The sequence below is a fragment of the Malaclemys terrapin genome, chromosome 12 (genome assembly GCF_027887155.1).
Source record: "Malaclemys terrapin pileata isolate rMalTer1 chromosome 12, rMalTer1.hap1, whole genome shotgun sequence".
Lineage (NCBI taxonomy): Eukaryota > Metazoa > Chordata > Testudines > Emydidae > Malaclemys > Malaclemys terrapin.
Genome location: NC_071516.1, coordinates 5,826,208 through 5,841,678, shown reverse-complemented (window position 1 = coordinate 5,841,678; position 15,471 = coordinate 5,826,208). Strand labels below are relative to the sequence as shown.

Here is a 15,471-nt window from a genome sequence, read left to right as displayed (position 1 = left end):
TGCCAGTTAAGCACTGCTAGTGCCTAGAAGTTGGTACCCTCATACACAGTATGTGCAACGTATTTATGCTTCTAATCACTCAGAAAGCCAGTCACCAATTAACCCATTCTTGTTAGCAAACTCAGAAGATAGACCATGGATTAAGTCACCATGGAGACTGAACTACCGACCCTCTCTTTGAGCTGGAAGGAGTATGCGGCCCATATTTTCAAACAAGCTTTTGCATAAAGTGCAGGAGGGACTTCTGGGTCTTTGCTCTTTTGCAGACACACAGTGGCTTCGATCATCAAAGGAGAACGCATACATCACTTACACAGGATGAAAAATAGGCCGGAACTCTGAATGGCCAGGGCTGGAGCATGCACAAAGTGTCTGGGTGCAAATGCATCCCACTGGGACTTGGAAGAGAGGTTTGGCAAGCCACCCAGCTTTCCTGCCCACATACAGGTCAGCATCATTGGCACCACTGCTTTTTGCAGCTACTACAAGAAACAACTGTTTAGAGCTTGGACGGACCATCACATGACCACAAGTGGAAAAGGCAGAGGGATATTGGCAGTTTGACCTGCTGGTGCTGCAAGTACTGGAATGAGGAAGTGTTATATGGGCTGGCTGGATCAGCTGGCTTTGCAATGTATCCTTTTTACATTTTCCCATGGATAAGACCCTCTATTTCTTGATAAGAGCTTCACATGGCTACAGCACTGGGGAACTCATCAAAATAGGATAAATAGACTTTTTGAGCTCTTTAATAAGATTTGCTGTGGGCATTGGGGGCAGTAATGAGTTAGGGCGTGGCTTGCATTAACAATCCCATATTTCAACTACCTACCAATTTAACATGTTTTGTCAAGTGGAATTAAAAACTTTCTAAATTCTGTACATTCTAGCCCAATATTTTACATTAGACACATACTATTGTGGAGTAACATGGTTTCAAATCCTAGGGGAGCACTGGAATTGTGCAAGTAACAGATTTTTTTGTGCAGTAGCTGCACCAAAAATAACGGAACAAAAAGTAACTGTGGGTTAACTCACAATGACTATTTTATTTGCAAAACGACAGTCAAAAAGTCCAACAAAATATTCCATTCAAAATGAACCGTTTAGTTTGAGGGGTTTTACTTTCAAATGATGGAAAATTCAAAACAAAAAGGGCATTTGGAATGGAAATAACAAAAATTTCACTTAGAAACAGTCAAAATAAAAAATTTCGACTCTTTTTTGAAATTTTTAATTCCCCCCTCCCGTGCCCTTTTTCCCCCAAAAAAACAATTTGGCGACTTGGTGAAATGCTTTGGTCAATCTGAATATGCATTTTTTGGTGGGGAAAAAAAAAAAAAAGACGTCTTACAAATTTCACCCAGCTCTTGTCAGTGCTAGCATTGGCTTGGAAAGAGAATTCTCTTGCTCTCTTCTCCATCTGTAAAACCCACAAGTATTTTTCATATCATTGGTTTCTCTCTGCTCGAGTCAGATAAAAACATCACCTTCTGACTTCCAATTCTAGCTTACAAGCATGAGCTTGATGTATTCCTCTGCTTTACACTGGGGATGCAACACACGTGAGATTTAATGTCTGTAGGGGAAGGAGACATAGCCGCATGGCATGTGCCTTTCTCCTGAGCGCACGAAAGCCCCTTTAAATGGTTACTGGATTATCAGGGGGCCTGTTGGTGGAGTGCTGAAAGGGGAGAGCCTCTATATGGCACACTGCCCTCCTAATTTGATGGATTTCCAATAGCACGCTCAGATGGAGGCTAATAGTTCTGGAAGACATGCACGCACAGGCATGCGCTTTTGAAATGGTGGGCCTGTCTGAAATAAGGTTCTGCCCATACCCGGAGCCCATAAAGCAGCGTGGAATGAGAGTCATGCAAACACAAACATCTGTCAGGTTTTTAAAGATCATTAGACTAGAAAATAAACCGTTTTTTTCTTGGGTGACATTTCCCAGCAAGGTGCAAAAATACAAGGAAGCGTTCTCCTTTGAGCCCCATTATACCTTTCTCTGGTGGCTTAAGCTGACAGTGCCAACTGTGAACATCCTGAGATCTCAGTGATGTCAGGCTCACATGCATGAGGCTTATACGAAACCACTGTCCTTTAGTTTTTGCCTCATCAGTGAGAAGTCTTCTAGACAGATCATTTTAACATGAAATTTCAGGTCACATAGAGCATGTTGGCAGTCCTGGAGACTGACAGGGACTTTCCATTTGGTTTCTCACTAGTGTTCATAATAACCCGGTTGGAAAGCTACCCAGATTTGTATTATTATTATTTTAACTTAGGCTGAAAAAACAGAACTATCTCCCTTGCCCCTCTATGAAAACCTCTCGGCATTTCCCTGCACCGCAACAATCTTTTATCCTGGATCTCTGTAATAATGTAACACGGCTTTGATGATCTGAATACTGCACTACACTAAAGAACTACAGAATGCTAACCCCATAGTACATGAGCTCAATAGCGTATTCATAATACACAAGGACACTATAGAACTAGCTACCTACCTTAGAATTTTATAGGGCCATCTATTACCATAATATACGAGCAACTTCCATGTAAAATAAACACCAGTAGCAAAGTCCCTAGTGGATTTCCTATCCCAGTGCTTTGTGACAGTACAGCCTTGTGGATAGGGTACTGGGACTCGATGTCAAAGAAACCTGGGCTCTCTCCCAAACTCTGCCATTGACTGACTGGCTGTGTAACCTTGAGTAAGTCACTTCACCTCTGTTTCCCCTTCCTAGAACAACGAACCCCTGATGTGGGTTGGGGCCCCTTGGCCCTTCCCTAAGCTGAATAATGTTAATAACATCTTAATACTATAGGGCCAAACCACGAGGCCCTTACTCAGATAAACTTCTATGGGAGTTTTGCTTGAGTAAGGCACGAATCGAAAATGATAGTAAACAAACACACACATTAGTACTACGTGAGTATAATAATTAAAACACTACTCTAAGCTTCAGATCTATATTGTATCATTATTATTATAGCACTAATTTGATGAAATATGTATGGTTTTTTCTTTTTCTTTTTTTTTTTTAAACACCCACATTTATGTTCCAATGAAACAACCACCAAATGTTTGTTGGTGCTAACGCAAGTATTAAACACGATTTGAACTTGTTTAAGCTCATGCTCCATCTCTTGTTCTTTAAGACACGCACGTGAGTCTGCCTTTGTACACCTCTCAACCCCTCATCGGGTGGAGCCCCTGTTGTCGTTTTGACAGCTCTATGCAAATATATCATTAAGGGCCATGCTGAAATTCCCCAAGGTCAGCGTTAATACTTTATGTATATTCAAGAGCACTGCAGAGCTTGGAAGAAATAAACCTACGTAGAAAGCATTCGTTTCGACAAAGAGGAGTGGGGATTCTGAATGGAATATTGATTTTAAATGGAAAGAAAAAGCAAAAAACAAAAGAGAGTTTCCATGAGTGTTCATTTGTAGGTATATACCAATTCCATTGACAAGAATCTAGGTCTCATCTACAGACAGAAAAGGAAGTTTTCACTTTAGTTTTAAAAAACAAAACAAAAGTGAAACCAGCCTAGCAAAAGCTAATAAGGAAAACGATACAAGAAACATCATGTTTCTCCAGCAAAATGGACTGAATAATGATTCTTGGTCCGATGTTTTCAGTTCTTCCCCCGTTCCTACCCCAAAAGGCCATTTGGCAGTTCCCTCAAAGAGGAGGCAGTAATATTACACCCAACGTTAACCCAGCTGTGGAGGGGAGCAAGAGGGAGTAAGTAGTGCCACCCGATCAGGTGTTACATATCTCAGGTCTTCAGTGCAGCTGCTGTTCCCCACTGTGCCTCCCTAAGCACGTGGGTGGGGTGGGCAAGTCCCTTCACTCCCCCAGGTTGAGCAGTGGAACAGTCTAGAGAGGAGAGAGCTGCATCTCCGCAGTAAGCAATGTGGTATTCCCCACGTCTCCACCTGGACAGGGGCGCTCTGGAGAAGCTGTGCTTCCCAGGGGTGCGTCCCAGGCACAGCGCCTGCTAGGGTGATGCAGCTTGCCCGCCACTCCATCCCCAGGCTACAATCCAGCCCTTGGTAAGCCAGCCCAGATCCTATTTAGGAAGGAGAGAGCCAGGCCGCTTTCTCACATAAGTGCCACATCCTCCAGCAGAGCCCTTAGAAGATTAAAGCACTGATCAACCCACACAAGTGGTTAATAGATTGACGCTTTTAAATTACATATGTCATTACGATTGGGCTAAGATAATTTATTGGTTGCAAAACATTGCTAGACAGGGGGGACGGTTTAACTGGCAGCTTCATTAAGCTTTACTAACGTATCGCCTGCTCCTTCAAAAGCAGCCGGCGCTATCGTGTGTACATGTCCCCCACGCCCCAAGAGGTAGCACTATCACAGGGCCCCAGGCCAGCACACGCCCCCTCCAAGAGAGGCACATGTTCATTTGAAGCTCTGGGCCTGTCCCCAGAAGTAGGTTGAATGGAGGGGAGCGAGCTTGGCCGTGCAGGTAACTAACACACGCAGCATCTGGCAGGAAGAGCTCTTGGGGGAACTCAGCACCAGGCACCATCAAGCCCTTAGTTTCTGCCTCCTGATGTTGTCAGTGTGAGTCAACTAGAATAGGGATAGCTAGAGATTCAGTTATCTGCCCTGCTGGGGAATTAGCTTTGCATCCGGAAATCAACAATGTCCCTTGGAACAAGTGTGCAACCACCAGGATAAGGCTCAAGGGACCCAATTCTGATTTCACTTTTTTCCTCCCCACCCTCACACCAGGGATCACTCCTTTCACTTCAATGCAGTTACACCTGGTCCAAGTGAAATCAGAAGGTGGCCCAATGACATTACATCAACCAAAAGTTTAAAGATCAGACTCTAGAACCTCCCTTCCCACTCCCCCAAAAGTATTTTTCCAGCAAACATTCCATGAAATGATAATGACTTTGGCACCATGGGCCTGCTGTAGCTGTTAATTAAAAGGGAAAAAAAAGGGGGGAGGGAAATTAGCTTAAAGCCCCCTCTACTTTTAAAAAGCAGAATGTATCTTGAAGCCTGCACATCAGCCCTGTAGCTCCCAGCTGTTATTTTGTAACCACACTCAGAGGTTGGTTCCCCCCTCCCTCTTCTTCCCCTTTAGGGTCCTCCCTGCTGCTTGATTTAAATCCTCCTGACATTCCACCCATTGTGAATCCCCATCACAGCTGAATAAACTAGCGGTTGCTTTTTGCTCCCTCGCTGCTTTAGAGAAAGGACACCCCGCGTGGATTTCTCCGGCTTCAAGTCTTGGGAGGATTTCTCCTTGACATCTTTATGTGTAAGATTGCAGCTCATACCAACCCCCAAAATTAAAAATTACAGCTGGATAATAAACATCCTAATGAAGCTGTACTGTCAGTTTTCATTTGCTAAAACTTACGGCACAAATGAAACATTTACCAAGTGCTAATGCTTTGTAGCAAGAGCAGAGCATGGGGGAAACAGACCAGAAAAGCTGCTACATGGCATCACATCTGACATAGCCAGAGCTGTATCATCTGCATGCACAGGGCTGACATTTAGGCACTAGGCCAAGGTAATTTCTTATGCGGTAGCTTAGGTTTACATAGAGTTTCCTACTGAAAGTGCTACAACATGCAATCCAAACACTTCATCCTCCCAGAGCTCTGAGTGGTTTAGGATGTACAAACAATTCTCTCATCCTTAAAAGGGAAACTGCAGTTCTTCAACACCATTGTTTTCAAGCTCTGTAATAAGCTGGCATTTTCATAAGGTCCCCCCACCACCACCACCCATGTAGTACAAGCTCAGGAAATTGTCACAATGCTGCTGCATGTCCCTCCCCTAAATTGCCACCAGGTTTAGTGCCAGGAGGTTATGCCAAGGCATGGGTTCTGATGGGCCTAGTCATGTAATCTCTACCAGCCTTCATCCACACAAACGTCCTGCTATTAAATTGTCTGTTCACCTGGCATTCAAGATCGTAAAAGAATTCAGAGGTGGGGAAGGGGAGAAGGAGAGAGATTCTTTTCCCTATGCAGTGCCAGGGCCCAGGACAATTATGAACTGTGGTTTCCAGACGGATGGGCTCAGCTGGGTCTGTTGAAAGAGTAACTCTACCCATCCCTCTTCTGATAGCTCATTTCAAACCTGTAAAAATCCACCACACACCACATTGTCCTTCTCCGCTGCACCGTTCTACGGACTGCAAATCACAACCGAACCTCATAAAAAAGAGATGTTTATATTTTATGTATCTGCATAAACACAGACATGAAATCTAAACACTTTATCCGAGTCCAAACGACGATCTCCTGCTGGGCTTCCATAAGGTTTACATAGCTGCGTAACAGTCTATGGATACTTCATTGCATTGATGTGCAGAGCTACATCTTTAAAAGTGTTCCTAACCTGACTTCAGAGGTGTGATATATAGGGCAAAGCTGTCTGAAAAGCCGGCAATCCTTTTAGTAAAGGTTATCTTAGATTTAATAATATAAGACCAGACCCTGCAAACTGTTGCTTAGGGGAGCAGTTCTTACCCATGCAAGGATTGGTCCAATAAGTAGAGGCTTGCGGGATCAGGTCCAAATTTGCACAAGTGTGCGCGTGTGTGTGTCCAGGCCCAACCTCTGCACACACACAATGTAACTGTTCATGGACATGGGCAGGCGAGCACATGCAGTCCTTAAGGGACTGCTCCGTGCAACAACAAATAAATCCACTCTCAGGATTGCAGGCTGCAAACTTGCTGCTTTATTTGACTGCATCACAGGAAGGATGGGGAAGAGAGGTGGGTGCTCAACCCTCACAAATGACGAAGCAGGAAGTAAAATGACTCCATTCCATAATACTCTGGGTAAACCCATTAATCCTATCATGACCACTTCCTGACTTGCCTGTGAACTTTTGAAGTTGTGGGGTTGTATTTTTAAGATATCTACCAGTTGTCAGTCATCAGTCAAACTCCTGAGTCCTAATCCTAGTGCTAAGATTTATCCTGCGGCTGTGGGCAAATCCCTTCACCTTTCTGCCTCGCTTTCCCCATTGGCAAAATGGGGATAAACAACACACCACAACTAGGGTGTTGTGACAGTCAGTGAATATTTGCTTTGCAAATGCTGAATGCTAAATATTATTAGGAATAATTTTTTTTAATCCTTGTTTTAGTCACACACAATAGTCTTATTAAATCCAAAGAAAGTGCTTATCTGGCAGGTCCAGAATCAAAGTCATAATGAACCCGTTTTAAATATAGCAACATCTGCTTACTGTGCTTTCCCAGGGCATGAGCATTCTGGACAGCACTAGCCATTAGCTCACAATTTGCTAAGCAGAGAAGGTTTTTCTGCAGATAGGTTTAATTTTCGATTTGGGAGAAATACATGAACATCAGTTACAGGGGAATTTCTCAGCTATTCGAATGGACTGATAGTCCATCACATGACGATGTTTTGTTATCAAGACAATTCTTGGTAGGGCCAAAGAGAAAGCAGGAAGTGTCATTTGTATAGCGAGCAGCCCAGTTTTATGTTGAATTAAAGCTTTCGAATCGGCCATGAGTTTTGACAGTGTTTCACAAGGTCACAGCTGCGACACTTTTCCCTAAAAGAGCTGCTGTGTTGAGAACATCAGAGTTGCTTTCCTCTCCCTCATACGTCTAACAGGCTGGGTTCATGAATGAATGACCCATTTATCTCCTTCTAAAGCTTTGAGGTTTCACCTGGTGTACAAGGGGCTTCTTCCAAGGAGCCTGTGTCTTAGAGAAAGAGCCTTTTTAATCAGAGATGGGCCTTACCCAGATCTCCAGACACAAGCGTACCCGAACGACGGGTCGTGGGAAAGGAAAGGATTGAAAAAATTCCAGACATGGATCTGGATCCAAATTTTACAGCTGGAGGCCCGCTCTCCTTTTATACCTGGTGTCTGGGATTCATGATGGGTAGGCATTTCTGCTAATTCTTGCTTTGGAGACAATTCACTTTGGGTTTTGTCTGCATCAGTAGAACCCACAGCCTCCATAGAGCCTGAAACAGTGCATGGGCCTTTGTGCAGGGTGTGTGTATTTCATCTTTTTATGCTGCAGGGAAGGTCAGGTAATACGATTCTCTAATGGTGCAGTCTACAGTCCCACAAAGCAGGGGGAATAGGACTTCTAGACTGCTTTGCTGCTAGGCTCTGGCAAGGTTGCCCTGCCTGCTCACCTTGATGTGTCTGCTGTGTAGGCTTTTTGCTGTCTCACAACTGCTGAGCTTTTCTCCACGTGTCCACCTTTGATTCAGCAGCTCGCCCCGGAACTCATTTTCTGAAGGGTTAAGAGAAATACAGTGTCAGGAAACAAAACCAGTCCTGTGGCCACTGGCCACGCCACTTCAGCAGAGCCATCAGGACTGAGAAAGAGGAATCGTAGTTATTGTTTGTACGGTGGTAGCACCTTGGAGCCCAGTCACTGGACTGGGACCCCAATGTGCTTGGTGCTGTACATACACAGAACATAAAGATGGCTCCTCCCCTAAGGGCTTACACGCTACTGGCTTCTAGCACCAAGACACTACTTGCATCCTCTTGGCACTCGACAGTAGGAACGACCTCCCAGAACCGGCAAAGCAGAATTTCCTTCCCAGTGACTACAGCTTGACACTTGGTAGAGGGAGAGAACCAACAAACAGCTAGAGAACTGTAAACCAGCCTACTACAATTGCCTCAGCATTTTGCCGCCCAAGCACAAAGACAGGATGATGACTGGAAAAAAACAAATTATGTTTACCACCACCAAATAATTTTCCTTGTGCTGGGTTGTTGGGCAAAGAGGATGTTGGAAATGGTGTTTTACATGCTGCTATTCCCTGGTGACACGTTTCATTATACACAGTAGGCCCACCTCTTAATAACTTGAAGGTTTCTTGTTAGGTTTGTTGCTGTCACATGGCTCAGCCCTCCACCCTCTGAATCCACAGAGACTTTGGTGGGCCTGGTGTCTGTGCCAGGGGAGAGGGTGGAGATTGGGTGGATACATAGGCCCTGTGGAGCTTGGTCAGAAGAGATAATATGGCCTGGGAATGTCTGATCCTTACCATCGAGCCCACCACAACTGGGAGCCAACACCAGGGGGCGGTCACCGGCAGTGCTGGAGCGGCGGCCTTGATGCATGCCAGAGGCACAGAGCCTCCAGGCAGATGGCCTTGGTTTCTAAGGATACGGGAAGAGATGTTGGGTTTGTGGGTAGGCCCTGGGGCCTTCTTTTACAGCACAGGGGCAACCTGTCCCCCAGTGGGGCAGCGGAAGGTGATGGTCTGCAAGGGGGTCCTCATGGAGATTTGCTGGCCCAGAGTCCACCATCCCTTTCCACAGTGAAACCCATGGGAGATCAACCCTAACTTCTTAATCTGGTAAAATGCTCATTGAAGTCAAAGGGAGTTTGGCACGAATGAAGACTGAGTAAGGACATCAAGATATGGTCCTAAGAATGGTCCGTCAGGTCCAGAAATATAAGAACTCCCAGCCCTGAGCCTGGAGCCAAACTTGGATTAAACTTTGACTGTTCTGAAATTTAGCCTTTATGTTTCCAGGATTTGGGGGGATTTTTGGTACTGTTCTGCTGTAGCTTCCAAGCTGGGACCAATCCACACAACTCCAGGGGAATATTCTCACAGCATTTCAAGTGATCAAAAGTAGGGCAGGTCTGAAAATAAGCACATTTTTCGCCAAAGGTTTGGCAAAAAAAATGACCCGGATTTTTAGTGGATGTGGGGTGATTCAAATTCAGAAGTTTTCAACCAACTCTGCTAAAAAGCACAGGAGATAAACCAGTCGCATGAGAGAGCAGCCCCTTCTCGCAGGCCAGAGGCTCTTAAGAGAAAATTTGGCTTATTTAAACTCAAATGCAAAACCGAGCATTTGCAGTTCACCCATTCGTACCAATTAGAGGAGACGAGCTGCGGAATTACATGTACTATTATTTCTATTGCAGCCGCACCAGGAGACCCCAGTCAGGAACAGGAGCCCATTGTGCCAGGTGCTGTACAAACACCGAACAAAAAGATGGTCCTTGCCTCAAAGATTTTATAACCTAGGTAAAGAGAACTCTGCTCCTACTCATCTCATCAGTGGTGAATTCCACTTGTGCAGACCAGCTTTAAGGACGGGAGATGGTACTTCCCACATCAGCCTGGGAAATGTAATGATGCCTTCCAGGGTGGGGCTGCTGACAAAACACACCAAAGGGTCTGTGGTACGGCTGAACCTCTGATTTCCTCTCTATGGTCTTTGAGCTCCTGCTGCCAATCCCTTTCCCCATTGACACGGATTCCGTTGAATTTTAATCCTTCACAAACATTCACACATCTGAGCAGAGAACGAGCCCATCCACTGGACAATGCAAAGAGCCATGTGGCGTCCCTATTCTCACCCCAGGTTTCCATGACAACTGTCTTTTACAAGACCAGCACTTCGGGAGCGGGTCATTAAACCAACCCACGCTAAAAATACAAAACCAGGGCTTTCAAAGGGAAGGCTTCTGCAGACACAGCCACTTTGGAGCGAGGGAGGACCGAGCCCACCGGCTGATGGGAGGCTGGCTGGCAGCCTCCTGCTTGAATAGGGGAGGACCAGACTCACTATTGAGTCTTGCATCGCCTTTGGGAGAAAGATATCTTCCCACACCCATCTAGGGTGACCAGACAGCAAGTGTAAAAAATTGGAACAGGGGGTGGGGGATACTAGGAGCCTATATAAGAAAAAAAAACAAAAATCGGGACTGTCCCTATAAAATCAGGACACCTGGTCACCCTACACCCACCTAGCATCAGCCTCCTGGCACTTGCTGGCATGCTGGAAGAGGGGAACCCATGGCCCAACCCCTGCCGACGTACCCCCTCACCCAGAAGCACTGCACTCCCTAGAATTGGGGGGGCCTCCCGCCCCTGAATCATGGCCCTGCCCCCTGTTCCGCCACTTCCCCAGGAAGGCCTGTTGGCCTCACTCCTACCCAAGCCGAGGTCCCCCCCCCCCGCTTTACTCAGGCTGGCACATCTATGTCCCCTGCATGTTAGGACTCGAGCAGGAAGGGGCTTCATGAGACTTCTCCCCATTCACCAGCCCAGTCCACCTGTGCTGGCCACCATTCTGCCCCCCCATTTCCAGGTAGCTTAGTCCCTTCGCTTGCTCCTTGTTTCACCCCCATTTTAGAGTGGATTTGGTTCTTATAAGGGACTCACAGCACTGACTAGAGGCGGAGACAGTACAGCTCCATGTAAACCTTCCCCACACATGGCTGTGCCATGCCATATCTCCCGGTTCGGGCCTGCAGTGCCCATAATCCATCCTTGGCTCAGGCCCGCTTCACAACCCTGCCACTAAACCTCAGTCTGGACCTGCTATTGCTTTGCTAGTCCAGTCCTGGCGCAGTCATTACCAGTTCTTCTCAATCCTGAGTTGCAAGAGCTGCTACTATTGGAGTCATAACCTGCACTTGTAATGCCCTCCAGAGTGATCTCATAGCCAACACTGGACTGGGCAGGAAAGCAGTGATAGAACCATACTATTAGAAGCATCAAGTCCACTGGGAAAAGGGAGTGTGTAATTATTCCAGAACACCCAGTATCAAAGATCCAGAGATAAAAGCAAGGATCAAATGCACAAAGGGCACTATACCACAAACAGCACAATTCAACTTCCTGTTCCGTTTGTTGACAGCAGCAGCATTTTTTGTAATGCTGTTATAGACTCAGTGAAACAACCCTTCGCCTGCCCTTCCCCAATACAAAAAAATAATAATAATAAAAGGCATTTTACCATGTTCCATTACATTTGGGCTTCGCACACCCATGGTTTCTGAACTTGAAGGTCTGAGACCTTTCTAAAGAAAAGCAGGTAGCCCCATGGATGGGACTGGGATGCACTTGATCTCAGTTCTATGCCTGGCTCTGCTACATGACCGTGGGCACCTCACTTCCCTTGTCTGTTAAATGGGGATTGTTACTTCTTTTCCTTAAAGTTCTATGGATGAAAAGTGCTATGTAAGAACTAGTTATTATTATTGTATGCATTTTAACTTGGAAAAATACCAGAGGGTACCTGAAACCTGAGTAAGAGGGGCAATTTCTTGGATGTTTTTCCTTCATCTATTCTAACTTTGGGTATGTCTACACTTCGAGCTGGAAATGTAAATTCCAGCTCCTGGAGACATACCTGCACTAGCTCCAATCATGCTAGAGCGCTGAAACCAGAGTGTCACTGCGGCAGGATGAGTGGTGGGAGGGGCTAATTGTCCCCAATATGTAGCATCCGAGACACTAGGTATGTATGCGGGGCCGCTAGCCCTCCACCACTCTGTTTTTAGCGCACTAACCGGATCACAGCTTTAGCTCAATTTACATCTCCGGCCTGAAGTGTAGATAGACCCATAGATTCTGGGGGCCACGACTCCAACTGGTGTAAACTGAAGTCGCTCCATTGAAATCGATGGATCTACACCCATTCACGCCACCGGAGGATCTGCTCCTATGTGCGAGCTGCAGCATCAGTTTCTTAGGCTGCCTTCCTTCCTCTGTATTCAGCTACACCTTGTCATAATCAGATCAGAAGGGATGCCCCCAGATTTTGGCCTCAGGGCCCTGAATGTCACAGCTTACCTTGCCAAACTGTGGTTGCTTTGGGCGATTCTGCTACGATCCTTCCCCTTGAATCTTTAACGGTGGTTCCCTATGGTATTTCATGCTGAATAATTTACTGCCCTTTTCCCAAGCCTTGCTCCATTTATCTTCCACCAACGTAAGAGGAATTACAAAAGAAGAAACCTACAGATTAAAAGGAGGAAATGTGCCAGGCGGGGAAGCCCTCCACTCCGTACTTGAGTTCAATCGTCACTAGGTGTTTACAGCCTGGGGAAGAGCTAATGGGATATGTTGCATTTGCTATTGCCACGGTGCATTTCCATGTTCTCTAGGCTTGGTTATGTCTATTACTGGAGGAGAGGTTAAGTGACACCGGGGACAGTTGGTGCCAATCCTCTACTGCAAGTCAATGGGAGTTGGTCATCTAATTCCCATTTGTGTCTCTGAAAGTCACCCTGATTATTACAGTAGCTCCTAGAAGTCCGAACTGAGATTGGGCCCCATTGTGCCAGGTGCTGCACATACACAAGGTAAATTTTACTCCCTGCTGGAAGAGGTTATAGTCTGGATAGACAAAACAGAAAAGCATGAGAGAAAAAGGATCATGTTCCCTATTTTACACACAGGGGAATTAAGGCGCTGAGAGATTAAACTGTTTGCTCAAAGTCACACAGGGAGTTTGTAGCAGAGCTAGGATTTGAAACCAGGGCTCTCGAGTCTCAGTTTGGTCCCTTAGCCATTGCGAGATGAAAGGCAGACCAGTGGTTCGGGCACTAGGTAGGGACTCCAGAATCCTGTGTTCAGTTCTCTGCTCTTCCACAGGCTTCCTGTCTGACCATGGGCAAGTCACAGCCTCTCTGAGCCTTAGTTCCCCACCTGTGCAATGGGGATAACAGCACTGCCCTGGCTCCCAGGGGTGTTGTGACATTAAGGGTTGTGAGGTGCTCACATACTATGGTAACGGCGACCAATGGGACCTAAGATTAGTAACCATAAGGCGACCTTTCCACTATTTGTGCTAAATATGACTTTTGTTAGGTTATTTTTCTGGTTTTGCATCAATGACTCCTCAGAAACCCCCAAGTTAGAGATTTCATTCCAAAATTTGGATTCAGAACATTAATGAGTGATGAGAGAAGCTGCTTCATTTCAATTAGAAGCCCTCAGACTAGCATGGGGGTCAAAAGTTAAACAGGAGTTATTAAGATCACAGTCTGTTTTGCAGAAACCATGAAATCAACCACGATCAAACGAGCTATAGACATAAAGGGTGACAAGAAAACATTCTACAAATACATTAGAAGCAAGAGGAAGACCAAGGACAGGGTAGACCCGTTACTCAATGCGGGCGGGGGGAATAATAACAGAAAATGTGGAAATGGCAGAGGTGCTTAATGACTTTGTTTTGGTTTTCACCAAGAAGGTTGGTGGTGATTGGATGTCTAACATAGTGAATACCAGTAAAAATGAGGTAGGATCAGAAGATGCTAAAATAGGGAAAGAACAAGTTAAAAATTACTTAGACAAATTAGATGTCTTGAAGTCACCAGGGCCTGATGAAATGCATCTTAAAATACTCAAGGAGCTGACTGAGGAAATATCTGAGCCCTTAGCGATTATCTTTGAAAAGTCATGGAAGACGGGAGAGATTCCAGAAAACTGGAAAAGGACAAATCTACTACCCATCTATAAAAAAGGAAATAAGGACAACCCGGGGAATTACAGACCAGTCAGATTATCTTCTGTACCCAGAAAGATAATGGAGCAAATAATTAAGCAATTAATTTGCAAACATCTAGACAATAATAAGGTGATAAGTGACAGTCAGCATGGATTTATCAAAAACATATCGTGTCAAACCAACCTGATAGCTTTCTTTGACAGGGTAACAAGCCTTGTGGATGGGGGGGAAGCTGCAGACGTGGTATATCTTGACTTTAGTAAAGCTTGTGATACTGTCTCACATGATCTTCTCATAAACAAACTAGGGAAATGCAACCTAGATGGAGCTACTATATGGTGGGTGCAAAACTGTTTGGAAAACCATTCCCAGAGAGTAGTTATCAGTGGTTCACAGTCATGCTGGAAGGGCATAAGAGTGGTGTCCCGCAGGGATCAGTTCTGGGTCTGGTTCTGTTCAGTATCTTCATCAGTGATTTAGATAATAGCATAAAGAGTACACTTATAAAGTTTGCGGATGATACCAAGCTGGGCAGGGTTGCAAGTGCTTTGGAGGACAGGATTAAAATTCAAAATGATCTGGACAAACTGGAGAAATGGTCTGAAGTAAATAGGATTAAATTCAACAGGGACAAATGCAAAGTACTCCACTTAGGAAGGAACAATCAGTAGCACACATACAAAATGGGAAATGACTGCCTAGGAAGGCGTACTACGGAAATGGATCTGGGGATCATAGTGGATCACAAGCTAAATATGAGTCAACAGTGTAACGCTGTTGTAAAAAAAGTGAACATCATTCTGGGATGTATTAGCACGAGTGTTGTAAGCAAGACACGAGAAGTAATTCTTCCGCTCTACTCTGCGCTGATTAGGCCTCAACTGAAGTATTGTGTCCAGTTCTGGGTGCCACATTTCAGGAAGGATGTGGACAAATTGGAGAGAATCCAGAGAAGAGTGACAAAAATGATTAAAGATCTAGAAAATATGACCTATGAGGGAAAATTGAAAAGATTGGGTTTGTTTAGTCTGGAAAAGAGAAGACTGAGGGGGGACATGATAACAGTTTTCAAGTACGTAAAAGGTTGTTACAAGGAGGAGGGAGAATTTTTTTTTCTCTTAACCTCTGAGGATAGGACAAGGAGCAATGGGCTTAAATTGCAGCAAGGGCGGTGTAGTTTGGAT

At 45.3% G+C, this 15,471-nt stretch overlaps 1 protein-coding gene across 2 annotated transcripts in view; it reads right to left on the bottom strand.

Annotated features, from left to right (window-relative positions):
- Positions 1-15,471, bottom strand: part of MYT1 (myelin transcription factor 1) — a 110,465-nt gene that overhangs the window by 63,884 nt on the left and 31,110 nt on the right. The window contains exon 2 of one of the 2 annotated variants that reach the window (XM_054044951.1): positions 8,197-8,297. The gene's annotated coding sequence lies outside the window, so the exon portion shown is untranslated. Of the gene's footprint in view, positions 1-8,196; positions 8,298-15,471 lie in introns of those variants that run through there. The other variant, XM_054044952.1, reaches the window with a different exon arrangement.